This window comes from Stegodyphus dumicola, chromosome 3 (assembly GCF_044657685.1).
Source record: "Stegodyphus dumicola isolate Sdum_Otavi_A_Nest chromosome 3, ASM4465768v1".
Taxonomy (NCBI): domain Eukaryota; kingdom Metazoa; phylum Arthropoda; class Arachnida; order Araneae; family Eresidae; genus Stegodyphus; species Stegodyphus dumicola.
In genome coordinates this window covers 159,278,666-159,295,238 of record NC_140770.1, presented here as the reverse complement: position 1 = coordinate 159,295,238, position 16,573 = coordinate 159,278,666, and positions in this window count along the sequence as shown.

The following is a 16,573-nucleotide window of genomic DNA, read 5'->3' as shown; positions in this document are numbered from 1 at the left end:
ATGATAACATGAACGGCAATTGCATTAAGCGGCGTCTTCTATTTACGGCTTAGAATCTAATGCATTAAAAATTTAAATTGCAAACATAATTCTTGGGAGCTATGGACAATCTGAAATAAAATATCCCAATGATAACATTAACCGCAAACGCATGAAGCGGCGTCTTCTATATACGGCTTAGAATCTAATGCATTAAAACTTCTAAAATGTAAAGATAATTCTTGGAAGCTCTGTACAACCTTAAATAAAATATCCGAATGATAACATGAACCGCAATCGCATTAAGCGGCGTCTTATGTATACAGCTTTAGAATCTAATGCATTAAAACTTTAAATTGCAAAAATAATTCTTGGGAGCTCTGATCAAATGAAATAATTCTTGGGAGATCTTAAATAAAATATCAGAATGATAACATTAAGTGCAATCGCGTTAAACGGCATCTCCTGTATACAGCTTAGAATCTAATGCATCAAAACTTTAAATTGCAAAGATAATTCTTGGGAGCTCTGTACAACCTTAAATAAAATATCCGAATGATAACATTAATCGCAATCGCATTAAGCGGCGTCTTATGTATACAGCTTTAGAATCTAATGCATTAAAACTTTAAATTGTAAAAAAATTTCTTGGGAGCTCTGTACAACCTTAAATAAAATATCCGAATGATAACATTAACCGCAATCGCATTAAGCGGCGTCTTATGTATACAGCTTTAGAATCTAATGCACTAAAACTTTAAATTGTAAACTTGGGAGCTCTGTACAACCTTAAATAAAATATCCGAATGATAACATTAACCGCAATCACATTAAGCGGCGTCTTCTATTTACGGCTTAGAATCTAATGGATTAAAAATTTAAATTGCAAACATAATTCTTGGGAGCTATGCACAATCTGAAATAAAATATCCGAATGATAACATTAACCGCAAACGCATTAAGCGGCGTCTTCTATATACGGCTTAGAATCTAATGCATTAAAACTTTAAAATGTAAAGATAATTCTTGGAAGCTCTGTACAACCTTAAATAAAAAATCCGAATGATAACATGAACCGCAATCGCATTTAGCGGCGTCTTATGTATACAGCTTTAGAATCTAATGCATTAAAACTTTAAATTGAAAAAATAATTCTTGGGAGCTCTGATCAAATCAAATAATTCTTGGGAGATCTTAAATAAAATATCAGAATGACAACATTAACCGCAATCACATTAAGCGGCGTCTTCTATTTACGGCTTAGAATCTAATGCATTAAAAATTTAAATTGCAAACATAATTCTTGGGAGCTATGCACAATCTGAAATAAAATATCCGAATGATAACATTAACCGCAAACGCATTAAGCGGCATCTCCTGTATACAGCTTAGAATCTAATGCATCAAAACTTTAAATTGCAAAGATAATTCTTGGGAGCTCTGTACAACCTTAAATAAAATATCCGTATGATAACATTAATCGCAATCGCATTAAGCGGCGTCTTATGTATACAGCTTAGAATATAATGCATCAAAACTTTAAATTGCAAAGATAACTCTTGGGAGCTCTGTACAATCTTAAATAAATTATCAGAATGATAACATTAACCGCCATCGCGTTAAACGGCAATTCTGTATACAGCTTAGAATCTAATGCGTCAAAACTTTAAATTGCAAAGATAATTCTTGGGAGCTCTGTACAACCTTAAATAAAATATCCGGATGCTAACATTAACCGCAATCGCATTAAGCGGCGTCTTCAATTTACGGCTTAGAATCTAATGCATTAAAAATTTAAGTTGCAAACTTGGGAGCTCTGTACAACCTTAAAAAAATATCCGAATGATAACATTAACCGCAATCGCATTAAGCGGCGTCTTCTATTTACGGCTTAGAATCTAATTCATTAAAAATTTAAATTGCAAACATAATTCTTGGGAGCTATGCACTACCTGAAATAAAATATCCCAATGATAACATTAACCGCAAACGCATTAAGAGGCGTCTTCTATATACGGCTTAGAATCTAATGCATTAAAACTTCTAAAATGTAAAGATAATTCTTGGGACCTCTGTACAACCTTAAATAAAATATCCGAATGATAACATTAACCGCAATCGCATTAAGCGGCGTCTTATGTATACAGCTTTAGAATCTAATGCATTAAAACTTTAAATTGCAAAAATAATTCTTGGGAGCTCTGATCAAATGAAATAATTTTTGGGAGATCTTAAATAAAATATCAGAATGATAACATTAACCGCAATCGCGTTAAACGGCATCTCCAGTATACAGCTTAGAATCTAATGCATAAAAACTTTAAATTGCAAAGATAATTCTTGGGAGCTCTGTACAACCTTAAATAAAATATCCGAATGATAACATTAACCGCAATCGCATTAAGCGGCGTCTTCTATTTACGGCTTAGAATCTAATGCATTAAAAATTTACATTGCAAACATAATTCTTGGGAGCTATGCACAATCTGAAATAAAATATCAGAATGATAACATTAACCGCAATCGCGTTAAACGGCGTCTTCTGTATACAGCTTAGAATATAATGCATCAAAACTTTAAATTGCAAAGATAACTCTTGGGAGCTCTGTACAATCTTAAATAAATTATCAGAATGATAACATTAACCGCCATCGCGTTAAACGGCATCTTCTGTATACAGCTTAGAATCTAATGCGTCAAAACTTTAAATTGCAAAGATAATTCTTGGGAGCTCTGTACAACCTTAAATAAAATATCCGAATGATAACATTAACCGCAATCGCATTAAGCGGCGTCTTCTATTTACGGCTTAGAATCTAATGCATTAAAAATTTAAATTGCAAACATAATTCTTGGGAGCTATGGACAATCTGAAATAAAATATCCCAATGATAACATTAACCGCAAACGCATGAAGCGGCGTCTTCTATATACGGCTTAGAATCTAATGCATTAAAACTTCTAAAATGTAAAGATAATTCTTGGAAGCTCTGTACAACCTTAAATAAAATATCCGAATGATAACATGAACCGCAATCGCATTAAGCGGCGTCTTATGTATACAGCTTTAGAATCTAATGCATTAAAACTTTAAATTGCAAAAATAATTCTTGGGAGCTCTGATCAAATGAAATAATTCTTGGGAGATCTTAAATAAAATATCAGAATGATAACATTAAGTGCAATCGCGTTAAACGGCATCTCCTGTATACAGCTTAAAATCTAATGCATCAAAACTTTAAATTGCAAAGATATTTCTTGGGAGCTCTGTACAACCTTAAATAAAATATCCGAATGATAACATTAATCGCAATCGCATTAAGCGGCGTCTTATGTATACAGCTTTAGAATCTAATGCATTAAAACTTTAAATTGTAAAAAAATTTCTTGGGAGCTCTGTACAACCTTAAATAAAATATCCGAATGATAACATTAACCGCAATCGCATTAAGCGGCGTCTTATGTATACAGCTTTAGAATCTAATGCACTAAAACTTTAAATTGTAAACTTGGGAGCTCTGTACAACCTTAAATAAAATATCCGAATGATAACATTAACCGCAATCACATTAAGCGGCGTCTTCTATTTACGGCTTAGAATCTAATGGATTAAAAATTTAAATTGCAAACATAATTCTTGGGAGCTATGCACAATCTGAAATAAAATATCCGAAAGATAACATTAACCGCAAACGCATTAAGCGGCGTCTTCTATATACGGCTTAGAATCTAATGCATTAAAACTTTAAAATGTAAAGATAATTCTTGGAAGCTCTGTACAACCTTAAATAAAATATCCGAATGATAACATTAACCGCAATCGCATTAAGCGGCGTCTTATGTATACAGCTTTAGAATCTAATGCATTAAAACTTTAAATTGCAAAAATAATTCTTGGGAGCTCTGATCAAATGAAATAATTCTTGGGAGATCTTAAATAAAATATCAGAATGATAACATTAACCGCAATCGCGTTAAACGGCATCTCCAGTATACAGCTTAGAATCTAATGCATAAAAACTTTAAATTGCAAAGATAATTCTTGGGAGCTCTGTACAACCTTAAATAAAATATCCGAATGATAACATTAACCGCAATCGCATTAAGCGGCGTCTTCTATTTACGGCTTAGAATCTAATGCATTAAAAATTTACATTGCAAACATAATTCTTGGGAGCTATGCACAATCTGAAATAAAATATCAGAATGATAACATTAACCGCAATCGCGTTAAACGGCGTCTTCTGTATACAGCTTAGAATATAATGCATCAAAACTTTAAATTGCAAAGATAACTCTTGGGAGCTCTGTACAATCTTAAATAAATTATCAGAATGATAACATTAACCGCCATCGCGTTAAACGGCATCTTCTGTATACAGCTTAGAATCTAATGCGTCAAAACTTTAAATTGCAAAGATAATTCTTGGAAGCTCTGTACAACCTTAAATAAAATATCCGAATGATAACATGAACCGCAATCGCATTTAGCGGCGTCTTATGTATACAGCTTTAGAATCTAATGCATTAAAACTTTAAATTGAAAAAATAATTCTTGGGAGCTCTGATCAAATGAAATAATTCTTGGGAGATCTTAAATAAAATATCAGAATGACAACATTAACCGCAATCACATTAAGCGGCGTCTTCTATTTACGGCTTAGAATCTAATGCATTAAAAATTTAAATTGCAAAGATAATTCTTGGGAGCTCTGTACAATCTTAAATAAAATATCAGAATGATTACATTAACCGCAATCGCGTTAAACGGCGTCTTCTGTATACAGCTTAGAATATAATGCATCAAAACTTTAAATTGCAAAGATAACTCTTGGGAGCTCTGTACAATCTTAAATAAATTATTAGAATGATAACATTAACCGCCATCGCGTTAAACGGCAATTCTGTATACAGCTTAGAATCTAATGCGTCAAAACTTTAAATTGCAAAGATAATTCTTGGGAGCTCTGTACAACCTTAAATAAAATATCCGGATGCTAACATTAACCGCAATCGCATTAAGCGGCGTCTTCAATTTACGGCTTAGAATCTAATGCATTAAAAATTTAAGTTGCAAACTTGGGAGCTCTGTACAACCTTAAAAAAATATCCGAATGATAACATTAACCGCAATCGCATTAAGCGGCGTCTTCTATTTACGGCTTAGAATCTAATTCATTAAAAATTTAAATTGCAAACATAATTCTTGGGAGCTATGCACTACCTGAAATAAAATATCCCAATGATAACATTAACCGCAAACGCATTAAGAGGCGTCTTCTATATACGGCTTAGAATCTAATGCATTAAAACTTCTAAAATGTAAAGATAATTCTTGGGACCTCTGTACAACCTTAAATAAAATATCCGAATGATAACATTAACCGCAATCGCATTAAGCGGCGTCTTATGTATACAGCTTTAGAATCTAATGCATTAAAACTTTAAATTGCAAAAATAATTCTTGGGAGCTCTGATCAAATGAAATAATTTTTGGGAGATCTTAAATAAAATATCAGAATGATAACATTAACCGCAATCGCGTTAAACGGCATCTCCAGTATACAGCTTAGAATCTAATGCATAAAAACTTTAAATTGCAAAGATAATTCTTGGGAGCTCTGTACAACCTTAAATAAAATATCCGAATGATAACATTAACCGCAATCGCATTAAGCGGCGTCTTCTATTTACGGCTTAGAATCTAATGCATTAAAAATTTACATTGCAAACATAATTCTTGGGAGCTATGCACAATCTGAAATAAAATATCAGAATGATAACATTAACCGCAATCGCGTTAAACGGCGTCTTCTGTATACAGCTTAGAATATAATGCATCAAAACTTTAAATTGCAAAGATAACTCTTGGGAGCTCTGTACAATCTTAAATAAATTATCAGAATGATAACATTAACCGCCATCGCGTTAAACGGCATCTTCTGTATACAGCTTAGAATCTAATGCGTCAAAACTTTAAATTGCAAAGATAATTCTTGGGAGCTCTGTACAACCTTAAATAAAATATCCGAATGATAACATTAACCGCAATCGCATTAAGCGGCGTCTTCTATTTACGGCTTAGAATCTAATGCATTAAAAATTTAAATTGCAAACATAATTCTTGGGAGCTATGCACTACCTGAAATAAAATATCCCAATGATAACATTAACCGCAAACGCATTAAGCGGCGTCTTCTATATACGGCTTAGAATCTAATGCATTAAAACTTCTAAAATGTAAAGATAATTCTTGGAAGCTCTGTACAACCTTAAATAAAATATCCGAATGATAACATGAACGGCAATTGCATTAAGCGGCGTCTTCTATTTACGGCTTAGAATCTAATGCATTAAAAATTTAAATTGCAAACATAATTCTTGGGAGCTATGGACAATCTGAAATAAAATATCCCAATGATAACATTAACCGCAAACGCATGAAGCGGCTTCTTCTATATACGGCTTAGAATCTAATGCATTAAAACTTCTAAAATGTAAAGATAATTCTTGGAAGCTCTGTACAACCTTAAATAAAATATCCGAATGATAACATGAACCGCAATCGCATTAAGCGGCGTCTTATGTATACAGCTTTAGAATCTAATGCATTAAAACTTTAAATTGCAAAAATAATTCTTGGGAGCTCTGATCAAATGAAATAATTCTTGGGAGATCTTAAATAAAATATCAGAATGATAACATTAAGTGCAATCGCGTTAAACGGCATCTCCTGTATACAGCTTAGAATCTAATGCATCAAAACTTTAAATTGCAAAGATATTTCTTGGGAGCTCTGTACAACCTTAAATAAAATATCCGAATGATAACATTAATCGCAATCGCATTAAGCGGCGTCTTATGTATACAGCTTTAGAATCTAATGCATTAAAACTTTAAATTGTAAAAAAATTTCTTGGGAGCTCTGTACAACCTTAAATAAAATATCCGAATGATAACATTAACCGCAATCGCATTAAGCGGCGTCTTATGTATACAGCTTTAGAATCTAATGCACTAAAACTTTAAATTGTAAACTTGGGAGCTCTGTACAACCTTAAATAAAATATCCGAATGATAACATTAACCGCAATCACATTAAGCGGCGTCTTCTATTTACGGCTTAGAATCTAATGGATTAAAAATTTAAATTGCAAACATAATTCTTGGGAGCTATGCACAATCTGAAATAAAATATCCGAAAGATAACATTAACCGCAAACGCATTAAGCGGCGTCTTCTATATACGGCTTAGAATCTAATGCATTAAAACTTTAAAATGTAAAGATAATTCTTGGAAGCTCTGTACAACCTTAAATAAAATATCCGAATGATAACATGAACCGCAATCGCATTTAGCGGCGTCTTATGTATACAGCTTTAGAATCTAATGCATTAAAACTTTAAATTGAAAAAATAATTCTTGGGAGCTCTGATCAAATGAAATAATTCTTGGGAGATCTTAAATAAAATATCAGAATGACAACATTAACCGCAATCACATTAAGCGGCGTCTTCTATTTACGGCTTAGAATCTAATGCATTAAAAATTTAAATTGCAAACATAATTCTTGGGAGCTATGCACAATCTGAAATAAAATATCCGAATGATAACATTAACCGGAAACGCATTAGGCGGCATCTCCTGTATACAGCTTAGAATCTAATGCATCAAAACTTTAAATTGCAAAGATAATTCTTGGGAGCTCTGTACAACCTTAAATAAAATATCCGTATGATAACATTAATCGCAATCGCATTAAGCGGCGTCTTATGTATACAGCTTTAGAATCTAATGCATTAAAACTTTAAATTGTAAAAATAATTCTTGGGAGCTCTGTACAATCTTAAATAAAATATCAGAATGATTACATTAACCGCAATCGCGTTAAACGGCGTCTTCTGTATACAGCTTAGAATATAATGCATCAAAACTTTAAATTGCAAAGATAACTCTTGGGAGCTCTGTACAATCTTAAATAAATTATTAGAATGATAACATTAACCGCCATCGCGTTAAACGGCAATTCTCTATACAGCTTAGAATCTAATGCGTCAAAACTTTAAATTGCAAAGATAATTCTTGGGAGCTCTGTACAACCTTAAAAAAAATATCCGGATGATAACATTAACCTCAATCGCATTAAGCGGCGTCTTCAATTTACGGCTTAGAATCTAATGCATTAAAAATTTAAGTTGCAAACTTGGGAGCTCTGTACAACCTTAAAAAAAATATCCGAATGATAACATTAACCGCAATCGCATTAAGCGGCGTCTTCTATTTACGGCTTAGAATCTAATTCATTAAAAATTTAAATTGCAAACATAATTCTTGGGAGCTATGCACTACCTGAAATAAAATATCCCAATGATAACATTAACCGCAATCGCATTAAGCGGCGTCTTATGTATACGGCTTTAGAATCTAATGCATTAAAACTTTAAATTGCAAAAATAATTCTTGGGAGCTCTGATCAAATGAAATAATTCTTGGGAGATCTTAAATAAAATATCAGAATGATAACATTAACCGCAATCGCGTTAAACGGCATCTCCAGTATACAGCTTAGAATCTAATGCATAAAAACTTTAAATTGCAAAGATAATTCTTGGGAGCTCTGTACAACCTTAAATAAAATATCCGAATGATAACATTAACCGCAATCGCATTAAGCGGCGTCTTCTATTTACGGCTTAGAATCTAATGCATTAAAAATTTACATTGCAAACATAATTCTTGGGAGCTATGCACAATCTGAAATAAAATATCAGAATGATAACATTAACCGCAATCGCGTTAAACGGCGTCTTCTGTATACAGCTTAGAATATAATGCATCAAAACTTTAAATTGCAAAGATAACTCTTGGGAGCTCTGTACAATCTTAAATAAATTATCAGAATGATAACATTAACCGCCATCGCGTTAAACGGCATCTTCTGTATACAGCTTAGAATCTAATGCGTCAAAACTTTAAATTGCAAAGATAATTCTTGGAAGCTCTGTACAACCTTAAATAAAATATCCGAATGATAACATGAACCGCAATCGCATTTAGCGGCGTCTTATGTATACAGCTTTAGAATCTAATGCATTAAAACTTTAAATTGAAAAAATAATTCTTGGGAGCTCTGATCAAATGAAATAATTCTTGGGAGATCTTAAATAAAATATCAGAATGACAACATTAACCGCAATCACATTAAGCGGCGTCTTCTATTTACGGCTTAGAATCTAATGCATTAAAAATTTAAATTGCAAACATAATTCTTGGGAGCTATGCACAATCTGAAATAAAATATCCGAATGATAACATTAACCGCAATCGCATTAAGCGGCGTCTTCTATTTACGGCTTAGAATCTAATGCATTAAAAATTTACATTGCAAACATAATTCTTGGGAGCTATGCACAATCTGAAATAAAATATCAGAATGATAACATTAACCGCAATCGCGTTAAACGGCGTCTTCTGTATACAGCTTAGAATATAATGCATCAAAACTTTAAATTGCAAAGATAACTCTTGGGAGCTCTGTACAATCTTAAATAAATTATCAGAATGATAACATTAACCGCCATCGCGTTAAACGGCATCTTCTGTATACAGCTTAGAATCTAATGCGTCAAAACTTTAAATTGCAAAGATAATTCTTGGGAGCTCTGTACAACCTTAAATAAAATATCCGAATGATAACATTAACCGCAATCGCATTAAGCGGCGTCTTCTATTTACGGCTTAGAATCTAATGCGTCAAAACTTTAAATTGCAAAGATAATTCTTGGGAGCTCTGTACAACCTTAAATAAAATATCCGAATGATAACATTAACCGCAATCGCATTAAGCGGCGTCTTCTATTTACGGCTTAGAATCTAATGCATTAAAAATTTAAATTGCAAACATAATTCTTGGGAGCTATGCACTACCTGAAATAAAATATCCCAATGATAACATTAACCGCAAACGCATTAAGCGGCGTCTTCTATATACGGCTTAGAATCTAATGCATTAAAACTTCTAAAATGTAAAGATAATTCTTGGAAGCTCTGTACAACCTTAAATAAAATATCCGAATGATAACATGAACGGCAATTGCATTAAGCGGCGTCTTATGTATACAGCTTTAGAATCTAATGCATTAAAACTTAAAATTGTAAAAATAATTCTTGGGAGCTCTGTACAATCTTAAATAAAATATCAGAATGATAACATTAACCGCAATCGCGTTAAACGGCGTCTTCTGTATACAGCTTAGAATCTAATGCATCAAAACTTTAAATTGCAAAGATAATTCTTGGGAGCTCTGTACAGTCTTAAATAAAATTTTAGAATGATAACATTAACCGCAATCGCGTTGAACGGCATCTTCTGTATACAGCTTAGTATTTAATGCATCAAAACTTTAAATTGCAAAGATAATTCTTGGGAGCTCTGATCAAATGAAATAATTCTTGGGAGATCTTAAATAAAATATCAGAATGATAATATTAACCGCAATCGCGTTAAACGGCATCTCCTGTGTACAGTTTAGAATCTAATGCATCAAAACTTTAAAATGTAAAGATAATTCTCGGAAGCTCTGTACAACCTTAAATAAAATATCCGAATGATAACATTAACCGCAATCGCATTAAGCGGCGTCTTATGTATACAGCTTTAGAATCTAATGCATTAAAACTTAAAATTGTAAAAATAATTCTTGGGAGCTCTGTACAATCTTAATTAAAATATCCGGATGATAACATTAACCGCAATCGCATTAAGCGGCGTCTTATGTATACAGCTTTAGAATCTAATGCACTAAAACTTTAAATTGTAAACTTGGGAGCTCTGTACAACCTTAAATAAAATATCCGAATGATAACATTAACCGCAATCACATTAAGCGGCGTCTTCTATTTACGGCTTAGAATCTAATGGATTAAAAATTTAAATTGCAAACATAATTCTTGGGAGCTATGCACAATCTGAAATAAAATATCCGAATGATAACATTAACCGCAAACGCATTAAGCGGCGTCTTCTATATACGGCTTAGAATCTAATGCATTAAAACTTTAAAATGTAAAGATAATTCTTGGAAGCTCTGTACAACCTTAAATAAAATATCCGAATGATAACATGAACCGCAATCGCATTTAGCGGCGTCTTATGTATACAGCTTTAGAATCTAATGCATTAAAACTTTAAATTGAAAAAATAATTCTTGGGAGCTCTGATCAAATGAAATAATTCTTGGGAGATCTTAAATAAAATATCAGAATGACAACATTAACCGCAATCACATTAAGCGGCGTCTTCTATTTACGGCTTAGAATCTAATGCATTAAAAATTTAAATTGCAAACATAATTCTTGGGAGCTATGCACAATCTGAAATAAAATATCCGAATGATAACATTAACCGCAAACGCATTAGGCGGCATCTCCTGTATACAGCTTAGAATCTAATGCATCAAAACTTTAAATTGCAAAGATAATTCTTGGGAGCTCTGTACAACCTTAAATAAAATATCCGTATGATAACATTAATCGCAATCGCATTAAGCGGCGTCTTATGTATACAGCTTTAGAATCTAATGCATTAAAACTTTAAATTGTAAAAATAATTCTTGGGAGCTCTGTACAATCTTAAATAAAATATCAGAATGATTACATTAACCGCAATCGCGTTAAACGGCGTCTTCTGTATACAGCTTAGAATCTAATGCGTCAAAACTTTAAATTGCAAAGATAATTCTTGGGAGCTCTGTACAATCTTAAATAAATTATTAGAATGATAACATTAACCGCCATCGCGTTAAACGGCAATTCTGTATACAGCTTAGAATCTAATGCGTCAAAACTTTAAATTGCAAAGATAATTCTTGGGAGCTCTGTACAACCTTAAATAAAATATCCGGATGATAACATTAACCGCAATCGCATTAAGCGGCGTCTTCAATTTACGGCTTAGAATCTAATGCATTAAAAATTTAAGTTGCAAACTTGGGAGCTCTGTACAACCTTAAAAAAAATATCCGAATGATAACATTAACCGCAATCGCATTAAGCGGCGTCTTCTATTTACGGCTTAGAATCTAATTCATTAAAAATTTAAATTGCAAACATAATTCTTGGGAGCTATGCACTACCTGAAATAAAATATCCCAATGATAACATTAACCGCAAACGCATTAAGAGGCGTCTTCTATATACGGCTTAGAATCTAATGCATTAAAACTTCTAAAATGTAAAGATAATTCTTGGGACCTCTGTACAACCTTAAATAAAATATCCGAATGATAACATTAACCGCAATCGCATTAAGCGGCGTCTTATGTATACAGCTTTAGAATCTAATGCATTAAAACTTTAAATTGCAAAAATAATTCTTGGGAGCTCTGATCAAATGAAATAATTCTTGGGAGATCTTAAATAAAATATCAGAATGATAACATTAACCGCAATCGCGTTAAACGGCATCTCCAGTATACAGCTTAGAATCTAATGCATAAAAACTTTAAATTGCAAAGATAATTCTTGGGAGCTCTGTACAACCTTAAATAAAATATCCGAATGATAACATTAACCGCAATCGCATTAAGCGGCGTCTTCTATTTACGGCTTAGAATCTAATGCATTAAAAATTTACATTGCAAACATAATTCTTGGGAGCTATGCACAATCTGAAATAAAATATCAGAATGATAACATTAACCGCAATCGCGTTAAACGGCGTCTTCTGTATACAGCTTAGAATATAATGCATCAAAACTTTAAATTGCAAAGATAACTCTTGGGAGCTCTGTACAATCTTAAATAAATTATCAGAATGATAACATTAACCGCCATCGCGTTAAACGGCATCTTCTGTATACAGCTTAGAATCTAATGCGTCAAAACTTTAAATTGCAAAGATAATTCTTGGAAGCTCTGTACAACCTTAAATAAAATATCCGAATGATAACATGAACCGCAATCGCATTTAGCGGCGTCTTATGTATACAGCTTTAGAATCTAATGCATTAAAACTTTAAATTGAAAAAATAATTCTTGGGAGCTCTGATCAAATGAAATAATTCTTGGGAGATCTTAAATAAAATATCAGAATGACAACATTAACCGCAATCACATTAAGCGGCGTCTTCTATTTACGGCTTAGAATCTAATGCATTAAAAATTTAAATTGCAAAGATAATTCTTGGGAGCTCTGTACAATCTTAAATAAAATATCAGAATGATTACATTAACCGCAATCGCGTTAAACGGCGTCTTCTGTATACAGCTTAGAATATAATGCATCAAAACTTTAAATTGCAAAGATAACTCTTGGGAGCTCTGTACAATCTTAAATAAATTATTAGAATGATAACATTAACCGCCATCGCGTTAAACGGCAATTCTGTATACAGCTTAGAATCTAATGCGTCAAAACTTTAAATTGCAAAGATAATTCTTGGGAGCTCTGTACAACCTTAAATAAAATATCCGGATGATAACATTAACCGCAATCGCATTAAGCGGCGTCTTCAATTTACGGCTTAGAATCTAATGCATTAAAAATTTAAGTTGCAAACTTGGGAGCTCTGTACAACCTTAAAAAAAATATCCGAATGATAACATTAACCGCAATCGCATTAAGCGGCGTCTTCTATTTACGGCTTAGAATCTAATTCATTAAAAATTTAAATTGCAAACATAATTCTTGGGAGCTATGCACTACCTGAAATAAAATATCCCAATGATAACATTAACCGCAAACGCATTAAGAGGCGTCTTCTATATACGGCTTAGAATCTAATGCATTAAAACTTCTAAAATGTAAAGATAATTCTTGGGACCTCTGTACAACCTTAAATAAAATATCCGAATGATAACATTAACCGCAATCGCATTAAGCGGCGTCTTATGTATACAGCTTTAGAATCTAATGCATTAAAACTTTAAATTGCAAAAATAATTCTTGGGAGCTCTGATCAAATGAAATAATTCTTGGGAGATCTTAAATAAAATATCAGAATGATAACATTAACCGCAATCGCGTTAAACGGCATCTCCAGTATACAGCTTAGAATCTAATGCATAAAAACTTTAAATTGCAAAGATAATTCTTGGGAGCTCTGTACAACCTTAAATAAAATATCCGAATGATAACATTAACCGCAATCGCATTAAGCGGCGTCTTCTATTTACGGCTTAGAATCTAATGCATTAAAAATTTACATTGCAAACATAATTCTTGGGAGCTATGCACAATCTGAAATAAAATATCAGAATGATAACATTAACCGCAATCGCGTTAAACGGCGTCTTCTGTATACAGCTTAGAATATAATGCATCAAAACTTTAAATTGCAAAGATAACTCTTGGGAGCTCTGTACAATCTTAAATAAATTATCAGAATGATAACATTAACCGCCATCGCGTTAAACGGCATCTTCTGTATACAGCTTAGAATCTAATGCGTCAAAACTTTAAATTGCAAAGATAATTCTTGGGAGCTCTGTACAACCTTAAATAAAATATCCGAATGATAACATTAACCGCAATCGCATTAAGCGGCGTCTTCTATTTACGGCTTAGAATCTAATGCATTAAAAATTTAAATTGCAAACATAATTCTTGGGAGCTATGCACTACCTGAAATAAAATATCCCAATGATAACATTAACCGCAAACGCATTAAGCGGCGTCTTCTATATACGGCTTAGAATCTAATGCATTAAAACTTCTAAAATGTAAAGATAATTCTTGGAAGCTCTGTACAACCTTAAATAAAATATCCGAATGATAACATGAACGGCAATTGCATTAAGCGGCGTCTTATGTATACAGCTTTAGAATCTAATGCATTAAAACTTAAAATTGTAAAAATAATTCTTGGGAGCTCTGTACAATCTTAAATAAAATATCAGAATGATAACATTAACCGCAATCGCGTTAAACGGCGTCTTGTGTATACAGCTTAGAATCTAATGCATCAAAACTTTAAATTGCAAAGATAATTCTTGGGAGCTCTGTACAATCTTAAATAAAATTTTAGAATGATAACATTAACCGCAATCGCGTTGAACGGCATCTTCTGTATACAGCTTAGAATCTAATGCATCAAAACTTTAAATTGCAAAGATAATTCTTGGGAGCTCTGTACAAACTTAAATAAATTATCAGAATGATAACATTAACCGCAATCGCGTTAAACGGCATCTTCTGTATACAGCTTAGAATCTAATGCATCAAAACTTTAAAATGTAAAGATAATTCTTGGGAGCTCTGTACAAACTTAAATAAATTATCAGAATGATAACATTAACCGCAATCGCGTTAAACGGCATCTTCTGTATACAGCTTAGAATCTAATGCATCAAAACTTTAAAATGTAAAGATAATTCTTGGAAGCTCTGTACAACCTTAAATAAAATATCCGAATGATAACATGAGCCGCAATCGCATTAAGCGGCGTCTTATGTATACAGCTTTAGAATCTAATGCATTAAAACTTGAAATTCCAAAAATAATTCTTGGTAGCTCTGATCAAATGAAATAATTCTTGGGAGATCTTAAATAAAATATCAGAATGATAACATTAACCGCAATCGCGTTAAACGGCATCTCCTGTATACAGCTTTAGAATCTAATGCATTAAAACTTTAAAGTGCAAAGATAATTCTTGGGAGCTCTGTACAATCTTAAATAAAATTTCAGAATGATAACATTAACCGCAATCGCGTTAAACGGCGTCTTTTGTATACAGCTTAGAATCTAATGTATCAAAACTTTAAATTGCAAAGATAATTCTTGGGAGCTCTGTACAATCTTAAATAGAATATAAGAATGATTACATTAACCGCAAACGCGTTGAACGGCACCTTCTGTATACAGCTTAGTATCTAATGCATCAAAACTTTAAATTGCAAAGATAATTCTTGGGAGCTCTGTACAACTTTAAATAAAATATCCGAATGATAATATTAACCGCAATCGCATTAAGCGGCTTCTTATGTATACAGCTTTAGAATCTAATGCATTAAAACTTTAAATTTTAAAAATAATTCTTCGTAGCTATGTACAATCTGAAATAAAATATCCGAATGATAAAATTAACCGCAATCGCATTAAGCGGCGTCTTATGTATACAGCTTTAGAATCTAATGCATTAAAACTTTAATTTGTAAAAATGATTCGTGGGAGCTCTGTACAATCTTAAATAAAATATCAGAATGATAACATTAACCGCAATCGCGTTAAACGGCGTCTTCTGTATGCAGCTTAGAATCTAATGCATCAAAAGTTTAAATTGCAAAGATAATTCTTGGGAGCTCTGTACAATCTTAAATAAAATTTCAGAATGATAACATTAACCGCAATCGCGTTAAACGGCGTCTTCTGTATACAGCTTAGAATCTAATGCATGAAAACTTTAAATTGCAAAGATAATTCTTGGGAGCTCTGTACAATCTTAAACAAAATTTCAGAATGATAACATTAACCGCAATCGCGTTAAACGGCGTCTTCTGTATACAGCTTAGAATCTAAAGCATCTAAACTTTAAATTGCAAAGATAATTCTTGGGAGCTCTGTACAATCTTAAATAGAATATAAGAATGATA